Source organism: Platalea leucorodia (assembly GCF_965183815.1).
Source record: "Platalea leucorodia genome assembly, chromosome: 1".
Classification (NCBI taxonomy): domain Eukaryota; kingdom Metazoa; phylum Chordata; class Aves; order Pelecaniformes; family Threskiornithidae; genus Platalea; species Platalea leucorodia.
The window spans coordinates 4,568,198-4,583,834 of record NC_138823.1 but is presented as its reverse complement, the minus strand read 5'-3'; the positions used below and the strand labels follow the sequence as shown (position 1 = coordinate 4,583,834).

The following is a 15,637-nucleotide window of genomic DNA, read 5'->3' as shown; positions in this document are numbered from 1 at the left end:
TGGAGGAGTATGTTTACCCTGCATGTGTGTCTTCTCCCTCCCCCCCCAAAAAACCCCACCCTGAAGCTCTTGTTACCTGGAAGCAGAGATCCAGCATTGACACTACTTTAACAGTTGATTCCTGTTGCTCCTATTTGTACTCCCACATGACTGATAAGCAAGTTGTAGGTTAAACAGTGCTCAAATTAAGTGTATTCTGGAAGACCGCTTGCTGTGTGTAAGTGATGATAGGAAATTAAGTGGCATAGAAATCTGACTGTTCTGTAGTCATCGCTTGTTGGGTTAAGCCACTGGTTTCTGGATGTGGTCCAGGACAACTGATCATATATTCAAGGACAGAACGGAGAAGATAAGCATGACATGCAGTTGTGCTTTTGTAAAAAGAGTGCTTTGGGTTCAGCCCCCAGTTAGATCATTTATTTATCTGGCACCGAAGGGTGATAATGGCTTGTTTTCAAGTCTCCAAAATAAATGAACTATACTGCACGCAGAAGTAGTCCAGGCCAGCCAGCAGAGGATAGAAAATATGCAGGGTCAGCATAACACTGGTTTCAATTTCAGCTACAAAAACATTAGAGGTCTCATTTAAAACAAGATGAGGAAACTAGGTTCTCTCTCTGCTCTGCTAAGAGTGCCAGTCTTGCTCTCCCCAGAACATTGATAAAATCCACCTCAGATATAGTTTAGCAAAACAATTCAAGGGTAATGCTTTCCTACTGCTGTTTACACACTGAGATTTTTAAAAGCATCTTCAGTCTATTCCTTAGGGCCAAGTTTTGTTTACCTCCTACCCTTTTATGCCTTGCTAAATAAGTAGCAGCTATTGACTGACAATTTTAGTCTTGCAAGGAAAGTAGGTTTCAGTCCACTCCCAGAGCACCTCAGGCCCATTAGTCTTCATATAACCCTGCAAAAGAGACTGCTAGTCAAGCCTAAAGTGTCAAGCCAGCAGGTGTCTTAAAGCTAAAGAGACTAGTTTAATATCCTCCATAGGTGGGAGTCCCAGTAAGCAAACCCTCCCCAGCTCTGAGTTTTAACAGTTTTATTAGTTGCCCATGTTGCAGAGACCAACTTCCCATCACCTATATATTGAGATTCATGTTTGAGCAGACTATGTGCCAGTAAGAGCCAAACCAAGGTCAGAAGCAGCTCCTAAGCCAAACCAAATCCTTACCCAATGTAAGCTTTGCATCCTGATGCTTGCCACAGTCACTTGCCAAGAGCAAGTTTGATGAGAAAAGCTGGCTGCTTCTCCAGAGTTGTTATAATGCAGTATGCCAGCTGCAGTCTAAATGACTTTACAGCACTCGTTGGAAATACCAGCACTAAGGGGCTTTAGTTAAGCTACTGTGTGCCAGTTTCCCTAAGATGGCAGTTCACAGCACACAAACCACTCCGTGACTCAGCCGCTGCAGTGTTGTGAATCCATTGCTGAGATGCCTAAGGTTCAGCTTTTAACTTGAGGCAAATTCAGTCTCCAGCAACTCTATCGGAGGTCTAGATTTAATAGCATGAACTCAGCTCTTTTTCATGCAGAGTATCTTATTCCACTCAGAGGAGTGAACTGTGATACAGAAGTATAACAGAATAACCAGTTTATTCAAGATAGCAATAACTGTTCAGTGCTAGGATTCAAGAGACCCTCACAGTCCCAGCTGGAGGACAGAATATCCTTTACCAATGGAAGTTTTGGGTGGTTACTCTGAGTAGGGCTGTGGCCCAAATGCAAGATGTGTGGGTAACTGATAAGCTGCTGACTAAAACAGTCATCTGACCAGCAGCAGCTTACCAAAAGCACGTAAAGTCTTTAGTTTACAGCACAGGGCTCCACAGCTTAACAGTGTCTGCTTCCAGGCTTGGTTTCTGTGCTGTCCAGGATCCCCCATCTGGAAGGTGACTCTGGAACTGAAACATCAGCTGTCAAGCTACACACATGGTGTCACTCATCCTGACAGCAGGCATTCTGCTTCAGCTTTCTGGCAACTGGATTTGCCAGAATCATTTGTATTTTCTGCTTCTGTATGGCAACTTAAATACAGAGCTCTGCTAGAAAGTTTATGGGACTCATTAAAGCAGTTACTGGGCAGGCATAATGCTCTGCTTAGGAAAAGTATTGTTTCAAACGCTCATATCAGTTTAGCGCTGTATATTAAGCCAAGTGGCAATCATTGCACTTTGCATTCCCCAAGTTAACCACACTGTTGAATGGAAGCTGTTTAGTAAGGCTGACAATGTGCTGCAAGTTGAAGGACGAGGAGCTCTAACAGAATGGTTATCAAATCAATTAAGCCTTCTGTAATGGAAACAACCGTGCACAAGGCTCTGCCATTGTCAGCGTAGTTTCAATGAATCTTACGCCCATAGCTGGAACAGGTTACAGCCTGGGATCTTGCAAGTGTTACAGGTAAAGGTCATGGGAGTGACCCTTGCAAACTAAAATGCAGCACAGTTCTTTGTGTTACCAGTTACTGTGCAAGCTGCTAAAGCTTCCCCCTCCATCACATGATGCCTCATCACTTCCACAGCCGCTCTCCTGGCAGATCAAGTGGAAAGCCCCATTTCGACTCAAGTAGCTTTGCCTCTGTTCAGCGTGGTTTTACACTAACCATCAGATCGTAGTCAGTTTGAAGTGCAAGTGAGGCTTGGTTTTATCTCAAGCACGACACCAGTGCACGCGCATTGTTGCTCAACGCACACCGATCGATCATTTGATGCAAGTATTTTAGGGTGGATTCTACTATTCTAGCAGAGGTACGGACTGCTGGTTAAGCTCAAAAGGAACTGCCAGCTACAGCTTCTTGTGATGGGTGATATGAAAGGATTTCACTGCTTTTGCCTAACACGCAAGCAGAGGCGCCCACATACTGCGGGCAAAACTGGCTACCTTCTCTACAAATTGAAGCTTGAAGTCATGGGGTGCTCAACTAAGAACAACAGCAGTACATCACAGGCAGAGTTTACAAATTAAGCTAGGCAAGATCAAATGCTACTGTGTAAAGGAACTGTTTATTGCTTAAATCAGCATCTGCTGAAAGTACAGAAGCATTACATGCAACTGTATTCACAACTGCAGGCATTATCTAGCAGCTAGTAGGTCATTTCAGCCACCAGCCTCCCACCTAGGCATTGATAAGATGCCTCTCAAAGCTTAAGCATCTTTTCTAAGCTACTCAGTTGGCAACACATTTTGACTTCAAGAAGGTTTTCCGAACATTAGATGCAGTTTCACTGGTGAAACACTCTGCAGGTACCATCCAATGTTAGTATTCTCGTAGCTTTTAGGAATGATCCATCTAAACCAAGTTTATACAGGGATAGAGGCAGGGTCCACACATTCCAGCCTTAGCACACAAGCAGAGCAATATTAAATTACCAAGACCTCACTTTCTAGCTGTCAGTGAATCCAGGACTGGAGTGAGTTTAAAGGTAGTTAACCTCTGAGGTCACAGCCTTGTGAGATGGGTCCAAATTCAGCCTGCGTTCTGTAAGCTCCTCAGAGCCTGTATTTCCACACGGCAGAATAAAGACAGTTGCTTCAGAAAGCTCCTCAAATAGGGTACACATTCGCTTCAGTTTGAAAAATTTAAGTCACATGTACTAACATACAAGCATGTGTATTATTTCAGCCAGAGTTACACCACGCTTTGTTGGAAGCCACTTAAATACTGCACTTGCGTTGCCCCACTGAAAAGGCACGTGAACAAAGCTGCACTACGTGAATTTTGTTGTAACATGATGGAGAAGGAGCAGCAAGTTCACCAGCTATGTCAGTCTTCCAACCACCTTCTCACCACTAACAAAGGACACCTCCAAAAGACATCCTCCCTTGTCAGCTTAAGGCAGTGCAACACAAATGTATTTAAAAGAAACTGAATTGCTAAGACATTTCAGCTTTGAGGGAGAGGACTGCTTTTGATTGCAAGCAGTCCCCATAGCATCCAAACAAGATCATGTCAGCAGATACTGCTAATTTCTGTCTCAATGACAAACTCCCAGAGAGCAACAGGTTCCCACAGGAGTTAACGCGCATTACGCAAGAGGGTTATCTATAGCGCCATACGTTTTCGATTTTACTAAAGTGCCTCAGTCATACATAATTGAGTGCAAGAACTGCACAGAGAGGCATGAGCCAACCCATGTAAACTGGCCGCTGATATTACAAATAGCTAACTAAAATAGAAGTTGTTCCACTGATCCCATCCCTTACATCATGGAAATTGTTATTTTGTCATGAAAACTCCCTTAAATACCCAATTTAATCTCATTAATACAGGAATGAAGCGCTCACTTCCAAGACAGCAGCTGCCACTACCTTTGACAGACACAGGAACTCAGAGGTCTGTGGATGCCTCAGAGACCACTGGATGCAGTTTTCAGAGCTTAAGGTAGTGTCAGCTTTTCAAACTTACAGTAAAAAGTAATTCTGGAAGCATTTATAGCCAGAGTGTCAACTAAATACCTTAATCTCTTATCTGAAGCTCTTTTCCTTATTTAGGAAGGGAAAAATTAGGCCTGTTGAACATTTCATCAATCGGGTATAATCATTAAACAAACCAAGTGAGGAAGACCTTATCATTTGCAATACTGGTGTGGAGGAAGAAGCCATACAAGCTATGTCAGTGCAGTCACATCAGCAACCACTTCTGCTAGATATTTACAAAAAAGCCTGACTTCTAGAGGGAAACAAAGTATTCACTAGTTCACTCTTTCTTGGAGCTCAAGTGCCTTGCTCAAGCCATATTTCACTAAATATTTTAGTAGCACTGTCTGATCAAGGCAGTGGAACATGACGCAGATCAGGCTGGAGCAGTTTTTACAGAGCAGTAAGGATACATGCTGTAACAGTGCAATTTCTTCTCGTGAATCCTCATAATGTTGCTGTTGTTTGTGCTCTGCACTTACAGTGCTGCCTATCCCTGTAGGTCCACTTCTTGTAACAGCTCTCCTTTCCTGAAGGAGAAATCACCTCCTTCGTCCAACATTCAACATCCTGCAATATCTTTCCTATCCTTTCCCATTTGTAATTCACAGCATTAGCCAAGCTCTAGCAACACTGATTTGCTCACTGCACCCAGTGCCAAGTCAGAGCCTTGGTTAGATCTTTTCCTCCCCTTCTTTTTTCCTCTATACACAGAGAATACCAGAGGCCAATTACTACAACAGAAAACTGCCCCACGGGGAGAGTATTTTTCAAGGTGAAACACAGTTCCTGCACCTCCTAAAGGTGCTAAATTAGGGCATCTTAAGAGTTCAAAATCACTGACAACACAATCTTAAGGAAAACTGCAGCTTTCATGGGAGATTTAAAAGTGCTAAGTAGTTTCTTCCCCCAGTACTCTCCCACCATCATATCAAACTAGGTGAGGTGACACTCAACTGTTTTATGGTAAACCATTGAGATCAGGTTACAGGTTAAGTGTGGAATTATTCAAATGGCAGACTAGTGAACTTCAATAGTCTGAAAAGCTACACTAATTTTCATCTTTGGTCTCTTTGTCAAGTCCTCTTCCAGCCAAAATAAATCCTCACCACCCAACATAATCCCAAAGGGGCACTTGGCAACCTCTTTCTCATCCCATCTTCACCTCATTAGGACTCACTATCCTAGACACACCAAACAAGCCTCTCCAACCCCACCTTACTCATCTTACCGTTCATTCCTCATCCCTTCCCAACCTCTGTAGCCCCACATCTCCTCTGGCCCAGCCCCTCACCATAAAGCTCAACCCATAAAGCTCAACCCTTTCCAGTTCCCACCTCTGCAGCCCCATGCCTCCCCCACCTCACTCACTCATCCCTTTCCCCACTTTGCAGCCTCATATCTCCCTCACCATAAAGCTCCTCATCCCCTTCCCATCTTCACAGCCCCACACACCCCTCACCCCAAAGCTCCTCAGCCCTTTCTCACCTCTCTAGCCCCATAAGTCCTTCACCCAAAAGCTTCTCAGCCCTTCCTTACCTTCAGTCCCACCCACATCTCTCTCCGGCAGCTCTCCAACCCTTCCTTACCCTCAACAGCCCCTCACCTCCCTCACCCCAAGCCCTTCACCACCCCTCACCCAAAACCCTTCCTCATCTTCACCAGCCCCTCATCTGCCTCACCCCAAACCCTTCCTCACCTTCACCAGCCCCTCATCTGCCTCACCCCAAACCCCTCCTCATCTTCACAGACCCTCATCTCCCTCACCTTCACCAGGCCCTCGCCCCAAACCCTTCCTCACCTTCACCAGCCCCTCATCTGCCTCGCCCCAAACCCTTCCTCACCTTCACCACCCCTGACCCCAAACCTTTCCTCACCTTCACCAGCCCCTCACCCCAAGCCCTTCCTTACCTTTACAACCCCTCATCTCCCTCACCTCCACCAGCCCCTCGCCTCCCTCACCCCAAACCCTTCCTCACCTCCACCAGCCCCTCACCTCCCTCACCCCAAACCCTTCCTCACCTCCACCAGCCCCTCATCTCCCTCGCCCCAAACCCTTCCTCGCCTCCACCAGCCCGACCCCAAACCCTTCCTCACCTTCACCAGCCCCTCACCCCAAACCTTTCGTTACCTTTACAACCCCTCATCTCCCTCACCTCCACCAGCCCCTCACCTCCCTCACCCCAAACCCTTCCTCGCCTCCACCAGCCCCTCACCTCCCTCACCCCAAACCCTTCCTCGCCTCCACCAGCCCCTCACCTCCCTCACCCCGAACCTCCCCAACCGCTCATTCCCTTCACACCCCGCCTCCCCACTCCAGACACCCCTTACCGCCCAACCGCCCCCCCCTCAAGCCCCTCGCCCACCGACCCCCTTACCTGCCCCCGGGTCTCCCCCTGCACCCGGGACCTGCTCCGTGCAGCGGGGGGGGGGAGGCGGCGGTGCCGGGAGGCGGCCGGCGGGGAGGGTTGGGGGGGAGAGGGAAGGAGGGAAGGGACGAGGTCACTCACGGCGGCACAAGCGCGGCGGGCGACACCGGGCACCAGCGGCCGCTTTATACCGGGCTCCTCGGAAACCCTCTCCCGCTTCCGCTTCCGCCCCCTCCCCGCGCCGGGGGTCATGAATATGCAACGAGGGGGGGGCGTGGCCGTGGCGAGGGCGGGGGGCGTTGCTAGGGTGACGGGCGGGCGAGCTACGGGGGCGACCGGGCATCCCCCCAGGGGTGGGGGGGGGGGCCACCTGAGGGGAGGCGGGGGCGAGTCAGGTGGAGCGGCCGTTCCCGCCGCCGGGGCTGGGAAGGACGGGCCCGCCGGCACCCCTCCCCGCGCCGGAGGGGGTTTCGTGGCCGGGAAGGGTCCGAGCGGCGACCTGGGGGCGGTTGGAGGTTGCCACCCGTTCATCCCCCGCCGAGACGGAGAGCGTTTTCCACAGAAACTCGGTGGCGACATGGCGCGGAGCCCCTCTCTGAAAAAGTTGTGCCGAGTACGGCTCCAAACAGACCTTGGAAAGCGCTGGGGCGGACACCCTTCCCTACCTGAGATTGTCGAAATTTGCCCCCAAATTGTCGAAATTTTCCTTCAGCATGAGGAAAAATTGCACCTTTTCCTCAGGTTTGGCCCCGCGCGAGGTGCCCGCCGGCCTCCCCGCCGTCCAGCCCAGCGCTTCACGGGGTGAGCCGTGCCAGGCCGCCATCGCCGGCCCTGGGCAAGGTTGGCGTTCCTGGCGTCTGCCGTATACCACGCTCAATATACAACGTACAGCAAATTGAGGAAATTAAAACACTTCGGTCCCGATCGCAGCCGTAGTCCTGCCGCGTCGTAAGCACCCTCCGCAAACTTGCCGTGAAAGACCATATTTTTTTTAGCACAGGCACGTGTTTTTTTTTATTCCCAATTACTTACGTCTCCTAGCCTTAATTGTGCTGACTGCATTGGGCAGGGTAGCGTAATATTTAATCTTTATTACTTACATAAACTGGGGATGCATAAAGTAGTGTGTGAGTGGCATGTAAAAATGCACGTTACATTGCATAAGTGTAATTTTCTGTTTCTTGACACACCGTTAACTATATATTCCAAAACAATTTTTTTTTTTTTAATTGTGAACTTCTTTCTCTGTAGCTCATGAATAAATAAACCACGAAGCATACCAGACTTCAGAAAAAGGAAAACCACAGAAGGCAAAATGGAAGAACGGTACACATCTACGTGCTATTAAAAAGCAATATGAATCTTGAGTCTAACAAAAATACTGTGATTGCAAGCCCTAAAGAAACAAAAAAACCAGCATTAACCCTTTATTCTAGAATGCTATTATCAACATGTATTTATTTTTAGGTTAATTCAGACCAAGGACTGAAAAGCGTGCATGACGACAGTCATCCACAACTCACTAAATTAACCATCCTCTGGTGAGGATTCCCAAAGTCTATTCAAAGAATGATGGGGTTTTTGACATATAAATATTGTTTATAAATATTGTAATGACACTGCTAGGTTTTTGAAAAGAAATGTGGCAAAAAAATCATGTTCATTAGCCAAATGGTAAAGATAAAGCTACCATACTGATGACAGCCCAGTGTAACACCTACTCGTGACAGTAAAACAACATCCATTGTACCACAACTGAATGTATGTAGTATAGCTTAATAAAACATTGATGTTCCACAGAAGAAATAAATTATACCTATATTTATAGTAGTAGAAAAGTCTAATGACTCGTGGTAAGAGGAAAGACTTCAGTGACTTTAGTGGAAATTATATGAGACCCTAACACAACTGAAAACACCAAGAAGGGATCTCAAGATGTGGGTGTAGATACAACTTATAAGATGTGCTTCTTGTTACCTGTAGATCTGTGGCAGCCTGGGCTACCTGGTGTTTTGACACCTCGCTTTAAAATAACTGAAAAAATTTACTTTTTTTTTTGCTCTTTTGTTGCCTGCTGTTGTGGCGAAGCGTGGTCCTTACCTCGCCCTGACATTTTAGACCTGTTCCAGCAATGTCCAGACATGTCCAGACGTGTCCAGATATTTCTCCATTGTATTTCCTCATGTGATTTTCGCTTGAGAGTTGTTAACTGTCAGCCCTTGGCTGAGCCTAGAGTCAGAAAGGGTAATTTTCCATAAAACAAACATTTTACTTGAAAAAATCTAATTTTTTATGAGAGTGAGGGGGTGGGGAAGAAAAATCCAAGGAAGCAGACCCACCTTTTCCCTCTGAGGTTCTTACTCAACTCCAAATATTTAACCCATAATAAATAAACGCATCCTCAAGTCTTGGCAGGGGAGAAATGAGTGTCAGTCAAGAGGCTGATGTGCTGTCCAGACGTGCGCTACGTTTGAGGCTGATGTTTGTGGGACTGGGAGAAAAGCCCCTAAACTGTGGTTGAGAGCGAGGTTGGAGACGTGCTCTCCTCCCCGGCGTTTTGAGGGTCTACCTTTAGTGGGTCCCTGCTCAGCAGGGTGGTGGTTGTGAGTCCCGTTCCTCGGTGTGACCCTAGGCAATGTGTAGCGAGTTGAGGCGCTTCAGCGAGAGCTTTCCCTAAAGAAAGCATCCAGAAGTCACCTTAAAATCGCTCTACGACCTTTTTTATGCATGTTTCCATTTTGTGAGTCACGTAGTTGGAGAAACCCCCAAGGTACTGATCCCTCACTTTATCCTTGCTTCCGCTGGTTTGTTTGGCATGCAGTACCCAAGGACTTAAAAAAAAAAATAAATCTACAGGACCTCTAAACACTGGAGAGCAGTACCCTGATCAAAAAGCCTTGCCCTCTGTCTTGGCATAGAAATTGGAGTGAGGGGGTCTTCCCTATTTAATGAGATATATTAATTAACCAGATGGCAGGACCGTCAACAAGCTGCCCTGAGTTCCTTCTACTCCATTTCGCAGGTACTTGGCTTACAAAATTGTTATGAAAATTTACCATCCAGCCAAGCCAAACAAACAACACCCCCAGTATTATTTTACATGCGTGTCAAAAGAAATAACTTGCCGCAGGCAAAGCGGGTGAAGGAATTTTACGAGCCTGCGTCTGATCCTCCCTCTCTCCTCCCTCAGACAGTTAAAGAAATGTTTGTATGATGAAAGGGGTAAGGGAGCAGAGGACAGCTGGTTAGGAATTAATGAAATGTTTGAGCATTATCATGCGATAATGGATTTAGCTGACTGTTTGCCAGTGTTCAGATCTAGTGTGAATTGCTCTATATGAAACGCTGGGATTCCTAGATTATGCAAACCTCGTGAGACTGCCTTTGCTCCTAAACCCTTGAAAGCTGTGGCTTTAAAAAAAGGTAATTCTTCATCTGGATGGACAAAAGCCCACGGGATTGTTGTGACTTGCTTTCAGACTTCATGCCGTTTGACACAGCCAACTCTTAGAGGTGTCTCCCAACGGGGAGTGGCCGTGGGGTTGGGAAGCCTGAGGCTAGACTTGAAGCAAATCTGAGCACCCAAAAGCCCAGGTGAGGTCTCCCAGCCAGGACACTTGTAAACAGGACATGAAAAATGAGTCTCAACTTTTACCCGTTCGGCCTGTAACTTATCCCCAGGGTATCTCTCACAAAGGGTGAGATATCTGATGGGAAACCAGTGCTCTGGGCTTGAAACTGCTGTTTATCCTTCTTCCCACCCTCCCCCAACATATGCTGTCATTAAACTGGAACTTTAATGGCTGTGTAAAATAGCCCTTGTCCCTTGATGATTTTTTTTTTTTTCCCCTGAAAAGCATTTGGACGCTTCTGGTTTCTGCCTGTCGGATGAGGGCTGTAGGCTTGCAGCAAGCCAACCAAAGATATTTTGTCTGGACGCAGACAAGTCATGGACAGCAGGATACCGCGTGCGAGTTTGCGCCTGGGACCCAGACAGGCAGATTTGCTGGTCAGTTTAGGTTGCCTGTGGTAGCCAAAACGGACTTTGAATTCTGAGAGCCAAATGGCTTCAGACAGGACCTGCAGGCACAGAGCGTGACCCAGCCCTTTGCCCTGTCTCCTGCCCAGAGTTTACCAGTCTGGAGCCAGTTGGCTCATGTCACCCCACAGCAATGTCAACAGTCCTAAGCAAAACAGGGCGGTGCAGGTGCTCTTTGCCTTTCTCCTGGGCTGAAACCGGGAGTAAAAGCAGTAGCTATACCTTCCCCCACCATCCCATATGGAAAATAAACGGCTCACGGTGGAGACTCAGGCTGGTAGCAGTTACGTTGGCGAGATGCTAATACAGGCTGTAAGATGCGTTTGCTGCTGCCACCACTTGTGAGGTCTCACCATGAGTTCATGCCTTGAAGAATGAGAGTTCCCTATCATTATTTTCCTGGTTTGCACAGCTAAAAAGTGGTATTAATGGCTGCAGAATTATCCTGCCTCTTGAATTTATGTGGTCTATAATTATCTGCACAATAAAACTGTGAGGAATTAAGCTCCGGCGCAGTTTGTAGTTGACAAGAGATGGCTTGACAGGCCTTCAAGAGCAGTGGCTTTCAGTTCGCACTTAAGCCCTAAAAGCAGTTAAAATGACAGCATTTGAGAACTGCAGAGCTTGTTCAGCTCAGTCACTTCTTCCCTTGCAATGGAGAGATCAGAACCTCTCTTTTTTTAATGCTATTTACCCTTTCTGTTTCCCTCCGCTTGGGCAATGAGCTGCGATTAGTCAGTTTTCCTTCTGAGCTGCCTCATATGAAACCACGATTAGGATGTTTGTGAGGTTTCCGTTGCTGCACAGGGATATTTGTGCTTTGGCCTCTCTATTTTTACTCAAAGCCAAACTGAAAAATGGATACATTTTCATCCTATTGGATTTGCAAAGAACCAAAACCCTGAACCAAAGCCTGAAGTACCGGAGTCTGTTTAATTCTGAAATGATTTTTAAGTGACTTCATTCACATTAGCCTTACCCTGGTGAAAGCTGGCTGGTATTATTGCCAGTTTATGCTGGTGAATACAGAAAAAAGACCAGTTAGTTTTCTGGCTGCACAGGCTCCTGCAGCCTGCTGGAAAGCCTTTACTGAAGTTTCCCTGAGAGATCCTGATTCCTTAATGCTTTCTCATAACAACACAACGTTTCATGGATGAATTTATAGATGATAGCCAGTTGGGCTAGTCCAGTGCAGCATAAAATATCATATTTTATCTGGTCACAAGACACATTCTTAGCCTATAGCTCTAGACACTACCACGTGCCCTCTAGATAGCTGAGCGTTTATCCCTATTCACGCTGCCTTCTTGTTTTGCAGCCTTTGAGCTACACCTGGATTTAAACTACGCAGGTGTTATTGGGCACGTCTGTTTTGATCCCCAGGTGGGACCTGAAGCCTCTACAGCCTTCCTGGAGGACTCGCTTTACTCTTTGCTAAGGCCTGTTAGAACCACGTGTTGTAATTTATCTCATCTCTCCCCTTGCCTAATCGGTCACATACCTAATCGGTGTTTACAATATTCTGGGTCCCAGCAGAGACAGGATTTCAAATTGTTTAGCCCTGTGTCATCAAAACTGCATCTGGAAAACCGGCAGCGTTCTCTGTATTTTTGGAAAATCCTGGGAAACAACTCAAGAAGGAGCTACACCTAAGCTAGTGACTTCTGCAGCCGTGACTCAGTGTTAGCAGAGGTCCACGAGCAGTCGCCAAAATAGGCACTGTTGTGCTGACTGTATTGAGGTTTTTTTTTACATTCCCCTGAAAACATGAGTAACACTCACCTGGGTGATGGAAAAGCGAGTTGGATTCGCACTGGTTGGCAATGGGATGGAAAATTAGTATGTAAAGAACCTAGTGATTAAGATAATAAAAACAATGTTAAGAGTCTTAGGTGAAGCCAAGTTTTATAGCCCTCGAGCTTTTAATTGTGAAACTGTTGGCTCTCATTTTGTTTCTGAAATAGAAATCTATTTAAATGACTTAAGCAAACCAAGTCTCAAGAATAACCCTGAGCAGACTGTTATTGTAGTTGTGACCGAGAAACTGAAATTAATTGGGTGAATAGTTTTTATTCTAATTGCTTGAATTTCCAAACACAACCAAACAACTGCAGACCCCGAAGTGTTGCATGTGAAAGTAATTTTAAACTTTGAGGAAAAAAATAAAATGCATTTCCAAAGTCCAAAGTTGATTGGAGTGGAAATTAAAAAACCCAGCAAAATACTGAGATTTTTTTAGGGTTCTTTTAATTGCTTCCCCCCCCTAAAAGCTGGATGAAAACTGACAAATTCACAGTTTTTGTAATTAACTCAAAACAGTTGCATTCTGCAATTTTTCCCTTTTCTGAATATCGCCCCAGTCATCAATTTTCATGCACTATTTGATTTGGGGAAGTCCCTCTACCTGAAGCACAGTGTGGATGCTGCACACTGCTGTTCTTGGGGTCTAGTTTCACTTTACAGCTAAAATGATTTAAAAGCTAGTTTCTCCCCAAAGGAGAAGCTTTTCCTTTCCTTTTCAACCGCTGATTGTATATGCCTAGGATGAGTCAGTTCATCTAGCTCATTTGGTGGGAAACCCTACAAAAAGGTATTTAAAAGCCATGTAGATGTGGTGCTTAGGGACGTGGTTTAGTGGTGGACTTGGCGGTGCTGGGTTAACGGTTGGACCTGATGATCTTAAAGGTCTTTTCCAACCTAAGCAGTTCTATGATTCTATGATTCTATAGAAAAAGAAATAGTTTTCTGCCGGATAAACCATGCACATTGACTCGTGCGACAGTCCTAAACCTTGTTTCAGCTTGCAGATGCTGGCAGATAATGGTCAGGCCCTTTCACATAGTATTGTCTCTCCCAGGGTATCATAGAATCATAGAATGGTTTGGGTTGGAAGGGACCTTCAAAAGTCATCTAGTCCAACCCCCCTGCAATGAGCGGGGACATCTTCAACCAGATCAGGTTACTCAGAGCCCCATCCAACCTGACCTTGAATGTTTCCAGGGATGGGGCATCTACCACCTCTCTGGGCAACCTGTGCCAGTGTTTCACCACCCTTCTTGTAAAAAATGTCTTCCTTCTATCTAGTCTAACTCTACCCTCTTTCAGTTTAAAACCATTACCCCCCATCCTATCACTTACAGGAGCTTAGTCCCTCTCCATCTTTCTTGTAGGTCCCCTTCAGGTACTGGAAGGCCACAATAAGGTCTCCCCGCAGCCTTCTCTTCTCCAGGCTGAACAACCCCAGCTCTCTCAGCCTTCCCTCATAGCAGAGGTGTTCCAGCCCTCTGACCATTTCTGTGGCCTCCTCTGGACCCTCTCCAACAGGTCCACATCTTTCCTGTGCTGAGGGCTCCAGAGCTGGACGCAGTACTCAAGGATAAGTCATCTTCCAGTTCTCACTTCTGACCCCTATAAAAACAGCTGCACTTTCCAGTTCCTTCTCAAGCAATTTCATCATCTTCCTCAAACACTTCCCAGATCTTCCCAAGGCTACGACACAACCTGCTGGAGGTTTGTAGAGCTGTGTGTGAACACTGTGCCAACAGCAAAGAAACCAGGAGGGTGATAGAGACGTCCTTTCCTGCTGCTCTTACTTGGCCAGTCCTGTCAGTTCAGCAGCTTCTTTTCTTATTTTTAAAGGGAGCCTGGTGACTAAGCTCCTAACTTAATTACCTCAAAGACCCAGGGCTGCTTTGGTAGGACCAAAAGTTTTGTATTACTGTTTTTTTTTCTCCTATCATTAGTGAATAAAATGCAGCAGGGAATATTTTCTGAATACGTCAGAATAGAAATAAAGGTCCTTTCTCCTTGAATGGGTCTCAGCCCATTTTTCTGGACTGGCGAGGCATTTATGCTGGGTGCAGATGGATGCTCTCCATAAGGACATCTTACCACTCACCTGGGCCAGAGCACAGAAAGACGACAGAAGCTCAGAAGGTGACTATTTGAATGGAGATTATTTGCAACCTCGAGAGCAGACTCGAGAGATTACGGCTTAAGATAAAGAAGTTAATAAAACTGAGAGGAGAGAAAGTTCCTAGCAATGAGGTTATTTGGGAGGTTTAACAAGCTCCCCAGGGAAGCAGTGTTGCTGTGGAGAACTTTGCGAAGAGACCAGGAGAAATGTTTTTGAGGAGTTTGGATTTTTCCTGTCAAGTAATCAGTTGTATTTATGCAAAAAAAAGGCCCTCCCCAGTCCCAATTAAACAAGAACTGGCCTGAATGGATTGCTCCAAATTTGAACGAAATATTTTTTTTCCAGCTGGCAAAAGTTTCATGTATTTTCCTCACTCTGTTTTTTTTTCCCTCTTAGTGGTTTTGGTCAGACCAGAAGCATATGCTGCAGAATCTGCCAGAAAAAATGTTTTCACAATTGATATTTTCTTAAATGCATTTCAGAAATAGCCAGTCAGTGCCCTTGGGGACAGAAATCTCCTCTTCAATGATACAACAGGTACAGAGCAGACACCAGCCACCTCTTTTTTCTTATCATCTGTCAGACCCGAACTGGAGACCTGCTGGTGCTGGCTCCATAGTTCACTCTGTCCTTCTCCTCCCTTCTGAGATGCCCAGCAAGCCCATGACGTTACCTTTAGAGGTTTATTTTTCAGCCCCTGATGAGCAACGCTGTTCCCCACAACCTCTCAGTGTGCTCTGGTGAGGCTGTGGTTGGAGTGTGGCTGGAGAAGTTCAGAGGAGTATTCGGGGACTATGGGGCACTGAACGGAGCTGAAATTTAGATCCTTTTTTCCTAATAGTCCTGAAAATGACCTGTCAGATGGCCTGGTCCTTTCATATTGATCTTCAGCC

General features: G+C 46.2%; 1 protein-coding gene across 4 annotated transcripts in view; it reads right to left on the bottom strand.

The window, feature by feature from the left end:
- SLC45A4 (solute carrier family 45 member 4) overlaps nt 1-6,951 on the bottom strand; it is a 70,046-nt gene extending 63,095 nt beyond the window's left edge. For 2 of the 4 annotated variants that reach the window (XM_082335068.1, XM_082335065.1), the window contains exon 1: nt 6,799-6,882. The gene's annotated coding sequence lies outside the window, so the exon portion shown is untranslated. Of the gene's footprint in view, nt 1-1,174; nt 1,320-6,798; nt 6,883-6,930 lie in introns of those variants that run through there. The other 2 variants (XM_082335067.1, XM_082335066.1) reach the window with 2 other exon arrangements.
- Nucleotides 6,952-15,637: the final 8,686 nt, after the last annotated feature.